Source organism: Cebus imitator, unplaced genomic scaffold (genome assembly GCF_001604975.1).
Source record: "Cebus imitator isolate Cc_AM_T3 unplaced genomic scaffold, Cebus_imitator-1.0 Scaffold662, whole genome shotgun sequence".
NCBI classification, from domain to species: Eukaryota; Metazoa; Chordata; class Mammalia; order Primates; family Cebidae; genus Cebus; species Cebus imitator.
The window spans coordinates 705,987-712,431 of record NW_016107977.1 but is presented as its reverse complement, the minus strand read 5'-3'; the positions used below and the strand labels follow the sequence as shown (position 1 = coordinate 712,431).

General features: G+C 35.9%; 1 pseudogene across 1 annotated transcript in view; it reads left to right on the top strand.

Moving 5' to 3' along the window:
- Window positions 1–1,070, top strand: part of LOC108295855 — a 3,969-nt pseudogene extending 2,899 nt beyond the window's left edge. Inside the window, exon 2 of the transcript XR_001821616.2 lies at window positions 211–1,070. The product of XR_001821616.2 is annotated as a myosin regulatory light polypeptide 9-like (transcript). The remainder of the gene's footprint in view (window positions 1–210) is intronic.
- The last annotated feature ends 5,375 nt before the right edge of the window (window positions 1,071–6,445 follow it).

Genomic DNA, 6,445 nt, shown 5'->3' with positions numbered 1-6,445 from the left:
CATAAAAAGGAATGGATTAATAGCATTTGCAGAAACCTGATGAGATTGGAGACTATTATTCTAAGCGAAGTAACTTAGGAATGGAAAAACCAAACACTGTATGTTCTCATTGCATAAGTGGGAGCTAAGCTATGAGGATGTAAAGGCATAAGAATGACACAATGGGATAGCTGCAGCGAGGGACTTGCTGAGGTGCTCAGATTCTTGTAGCTGTGCCAGGATTTAACCACCACCATTTCAAGCAAATAGCAAAGACCAAGACCACCAAGAAGCACCCTCAGCACACAACATCCAATGTGCTTGCTATGTTTGACCAGTCACAGATTCAGGAGTTCAAAGAGGCCTTCAACATGACTGATCAGAACAGAGATGGTTTAGTTGACAAGGAAAATTTGCACACCATGCTTGCTTCATTGGGGAAGAATCCAACTGATGAGTTTCTGGATACCATGATGAATGAGGCTCCAGGCCCCATCAATTTCAGCATGTTCCTCATCGTTTTTGGTGAGAAGTTAGGTGGCACAGATCCTGAAGATGTCATCATAAATGCTTTTGCTTGCTTTGATTAAGAAGCAACTGGCACCATTCAGGAAGATTACCTGAAAGAGCTGCTGACAACCATGGGGGATCAATTTATGGATGAGGAAGTGGATGATCTGTACAGAGAAGCACCTATTGACAAAAAGGGGAATTTCAGTTACATCGAGTTCACACGCATCCTGAAACATGGAGCAAAAGACAAAGATGACTGAAAGAACTTCAAATTCCAGCCAAATGTTCCTTGCTGCCACTTGGGTATTTCTGAGATTTTCTCTTGCATGCCTTTAGCTTTACAGCTTTTGCATTTCCTGTTGTATTTATTTTCAGCCATTTTGGGCACATGTATCTTTATACTCAGACTGGAAACAGGACTTTCTATTAATATCATTTTTAGAATAGAAAATAAGGTAATTTAACCTACCAGCCATCCCCTACCCCAATAATTGTGGTCTATACAGAGTCAATATATTTTTTCAGAGAAAGTTATTTGCTCAATTTTTTCTGAACCATAATTAAACTTTATGATTAAAAAAAAGAATGACACAATGGACTTTCCAGATTCGGGGGAAAGGGTGGGAAAGGAGTAAGGGATAAAAAATTAGAAATAGGGTGCAGTGTATACTGCCTGGGTAACGGATGCACCAAAATCTCACAACTCATCACTAAAGAACTTACTCATGTAACAAAACACCATCTATTTCCCAATAACCTATGGAAATATAAACACATGGACACAGAGAGGGGAGCACTACACACTGGGGTCAGTTGGGGGAAAATATGGGAGGGACGGTGGGGGGTGGGGAGTTGGGGAGAGATAGCAAGGGGAGAGATGCCAGATGTAGGTGATGGGGAGGAAGGCAGCAAATCACACTGCCACATGTGTACCTATGCAACAATCTTGCATGTTCTTCATATGTACCCCAAAACCTAAAATGCAGTAAAATAAATAAATGGAAAAAAAAAGGAAAAAACAAACAAACAAAGGATAAGATGCTGGAAATGAATCCAAACTCAGAAAGGTGTATTAACAATTTGCCAAGGCGCAGAAAAGAAGCTTGCTTGTAATATAAATAAATTATAATCATAAGAAAAATAAATAAATAAATAAGTATTTGGTAGAATTCTGCAGTGACACTGCCTGGACCTGGAGATTTCTTTTTGGGGAATTTGTTGGAAAAAAAAAAAAGTCTTTTGCCTTTTTCACTATGTGAATATTTGGGCCATAGTACAAGAAGTAATGGTGGTAACACTGCTGGCACCTTAGCTTGAATCAAGCTTGTGGCATCAAACTGCGCCATTAGTCACTGTATTCCTCACCATTTTGCGCAATGTAAAGGTAAATGCTAATTTCCCTTAGTAATGTCCCTGATGAAACAGTAAAAATGATTCATTTTATTAAATATTGACCCTTGAATACAAGCCATTTTAATATCCTGAGCACTTCTGCTACAGATGATGGTGGTCTTAAAACAAAATCACCATCTGTGCACTTGTTTCAGTTGCAAGCTTAACCAGCCTCCTTTTCCATGAAACACCACTTTTACCAAAAGAATGACTGACAAACTATGTTTACTCAGACTTTGTTATATGACAAAGGTTTTCTTTTTTTCAAAAATGATAAGTCTGTTATATAAAACAATTAATACTATTTGTTGCTTTCAAGTCAGCATTCAGATTCTTTAAAACATGACCTAAATAGCTTAACAGCACTTACATTCCCTATTGATATTGGGGGTAACATTAGTTAATGTGATTTTTGATATTGCATAATGAAATATAGTATGTCAATATTTGAAAAAGCTTCATAACTCAGCAAGCTAATGTTTTCTAAATAACTAATGCATGATGTAGCAAAATTATGCATGAATAAAAGATTCATTTGAAGTATAAGCTGGACCAATGGATTTTAGAGTAACAGAGTACAAAATGTTCTTTGATGTCATGTTAGATTCCACAATGCCACCAGCTTTTAAACAACTATCACTTGTCAAGTTTCAGAATGATATTAAAGAATATCCTACATTTACTTGAAAAACCTACTAAAATACTCCCCATTTTTCCAACTACATTTCTCTATGAGGACAGATCTTCCTCGTACATCATCCAAAACAACATAGTTTTGCTTTGTAGTTGTACTGCATTTGTATGTATCCATACACATCATACCTTAGCATAACATGTTTTCAACTTTACATAATGGAATCATACTGTATATATTTTGTGTTTTTCTTTCTTCTTTTATTCAACACATACTTTGAAATTTATCTGCATCACTGTAGGTACCTGGAGTTCTTTCATATTCATTGCTTTATTTGTATATGAATATGCCACATTTATTTACAAAGTATTTTAAAATTTTAATTTTAGATTCAGGGAGTATGTGTGCAGGTGTGTTACAAGGGTATATTTGTGATGTTGGGGTTTGGGCTTCTACTGATCCCGTCACGTACATAGTGAGCATAGTACCCAGCATGTAGTTTTTCAGCCCTTGCCCCCTCCCTCCCTCTCTTCCTTTGGAGTTTCTAGCATCTGTTATTCCTGCCTTTATGTCTGTGTGTATCCAAGATTTAGATCTCACATACAGTATTTGGTTTTCTGTATGTATTGACCTATGACAATGGCCTCCAGCTCTGCCCATGTTGCTGAAAAGGACATTATTTCATTCTTTTTTGTGGCTGCAGAGTATTCCATGGTATATATGAAACACATTTTCTTTATCCAGTCCATCACTGATGGCCATCTAGGTTGACTCCATGTCTTTGTTACTGTGAATAGTGATACGAGGAATATACATGTCCATGTGTCTTTTGGGCAATACAATTTATTTTCCTTTGGATAGATACTCAGTAATGGGATTGCTGGGTTGAATGATCGTTTTATTTTTAGTTCTTTGAGACATCTCCAAACTGCTTTCTACAGTGACTCAACTAATTTACTTTCCCCCATGTAGTGTATAAGCATTCCCTTTTCTCTGTAGCGTCACTGTCTGTTATTGATTGGGTTTTTAATAATAGCCATTCTGACTGGCATAAGATGGCATCTCAATGTGGTTTTGGCATGCATTTTTCTGATGATTAGTGATGTTGAGCAGTTCTTTATGTGTTTTTTGGCCACGTGTATGTCTTTTTGAGAAGTGTCTGTTCATGTTCTTTGCCCATTGTTAAATGAGGTTGTTTCTTGCTTGTTGATTTATGTTCCTTATAGATTATGAATATGTCATTTGTCAGATGCATAGTTTGAGAATATTTTCTGCCTTTTCTCTAGGTGATATATTCACTCTGTCGATAGTTTGTTTTGCTGTGCAGAAGCACTTTAATTGTGTTCCACTCATCAATTTTAGTTTTTGTTGCAATTTTTTTTGAGGGCTTAGTCGTAAGTTCTTTGCCTAGGCTAATGTCCTGAAGGGTATTTTCTAGATTTTATTCTAGGATTTTTATAGTTTGAAGTCTTACATTTAAGATTTTAATCCATCTTGAGTAAATTTTTATATGGTGATAGGTAGGGGTCTAATTTCATTCTTCTGCATATGGCTAACCAGTTTTCCCAGCCCCTTTTGTTGTATAGGGAGTCCTTTCCCCATTGCCTATTTTTGTCGACTTTGTTGAAGATTAAGTGGTTGTAGGTGTGTGGCTTTACTTCTAGAGTCTCTGTTTTGTTCCATTCTTCTATGTGTCCATTTTTGTATTAGTGCTATGCTGTTTTGGTTACTGAGGTCTTGTAGGATAATTTTAGGTCAGATAATGTGATGCCTCCAGCTTTGTTCTTTTTGCTTAGTATTTCTTTGGCTATTTAGGCTCTTTTTGATGTCATATATATTTTGGAATTTTTTTTCTAATTCTGCAAAAAAATGACATTGGTGATTTGATAGCAATAGTGATAAATCTGTAAATTGCTTTGTGCACTATGACCATTTTAACAATTTTTTTTTTTTAATTAGAATCTTGCTCTGTTGCCCAGGCTGGAGTGCAGTGGTATGACCTTGGCTCACTGCAACCTCCATCTCCCAGGTTCAAGTGATTTTTGAACCTTAGTCTTCTGAGTAGCTGGGATTACAGGTGCCTGCCACCACACCCAGCTAATTTTGGTATTTTTTGTAGAGACAGGGTTTCACCATATTGATCAGGCTGGTCTCGAACTCCTGACCTCAAATGATCCACCCACCTCAGCCTTCCAAAGTCTTGGGATTACGGGCATCAGCCACCACACCTGGCCGAACATTTTGACAATATTGATTTATCCACTTCATGAGCATGGAATGTATTTCCATTTGTGTCATCTGTGATTTCTTTCAGCAGTGTTTTGTAGTTCTTTTTTAGCGATCTTTCACCTCCTTGGTTAAGTATTCCTAGGTACTGTATTTTTTGTGTGGCCATTGTAAATGGCATTGTGTTCTTGATTTGATTCTCAGCTTGAATGTTATTGGTGTATAAAAATGCTACTGATTTTTGCACATTGATTTTATATCCTGAAACTTTACTTACTATGTGTATCAGATCTAGAAACCTTTTCATGGAGTCTTTAGGGTTTTACTAGGTATGGAATTATGTCATCCACAAAGAGAGATAATTTGATTTCCTTTTTAAAAATTTATACCCCTTTTATTTCTTCTTCTTGCCTGATTGTTCTGGCTAGGACTTCCAGTACTATGTTGAATAGGAGTGGTGAGGGTGGGCATCCTCATGTTCCAGTTTTTAAGGTGAATGCTTCCAGCTTTTGTCCATTCAGTGAGATGTTTGAATATGCCACTTTTAAAATGCACTCTGCTGGATAAGCATTTGGATTCTTTGCAGTTTGGAGCTATTATAACACTGCCATTAGCCTTCTCAGACTTCGACTCTGGTGTGCATGTGTATAAGTTTGTCTAGAGGTATATAATGATGTGATATTGTTGGCTCATGGGGGATATCTGTCTCAAATTCACATACTGAATACCAAACTGTTTTCAAAAGTGGATGTACCAATGTACACTTCCACCAGCAGTGTGTAAGAGATCACTTTACTCCACATTCTCACCAAAACTTGGTTTGAACCAAACTTTAAAATTTGTGCTCACATGGTGGATGTTTGAGTATCTTTTTTTCACTGGTAACTAATAAAGTTCAGCACCTTTCCATCCTTTTTGTAAGAGCCCTACACTGGAAGCAACCCAAACATCTATCAAGGGTATGATGCAAAAATAGTTATATATTGATGCAAAGGAATGCTATGCTATTATAACATTGCTATGAATATTCTTGTGCATGTTTTAATGGCTATATCTATGTATTTCCATTGAGTAATACCTAGAAATTGCTGGTTCATAGTGTATTTGCATGTTTATCTTTGGTAGATATTGCCTAGTGGTTTTCAATGGTAGTTGTCCCAGTTTACAGTCCATCATTATAGTAAACCTTCTCGTCATTTTTATTTTGATCTAATTCCACATATGTAGAAAAGTTGTAAAAATGACACAAAGAACCCCCACATGTTTTACCCAAATTAACTATATATTGCAACCATATACCTCCTAACTCATTTGCTCTCTCTATATATATTTTATATATTATATATATATATGTATATGTATATACATATATATATGTATATGTGTATATATATATATGTGTGTGTATATATATATATGGCTTGTCATTGTATATATAATATATATAATAGTTTATATATATAATATATATAATAGTTTTATTATATATATAATATGTGTAATAGTGTTTATATACATATAGACATATGGACATGCCTATGAATACGTGTGTGTGTGTGTGTGTGTGTGTGTGTGTGTATTATCATGGGTTTTTTTTTTCTGAACTATTTGAGACTGGTAGAGTCATCATGCCCCTTTACCACAGAAAACAATCAGTGCATATTTTCTCATATAAAAAGGACACTGTCTTTCATAACCGTA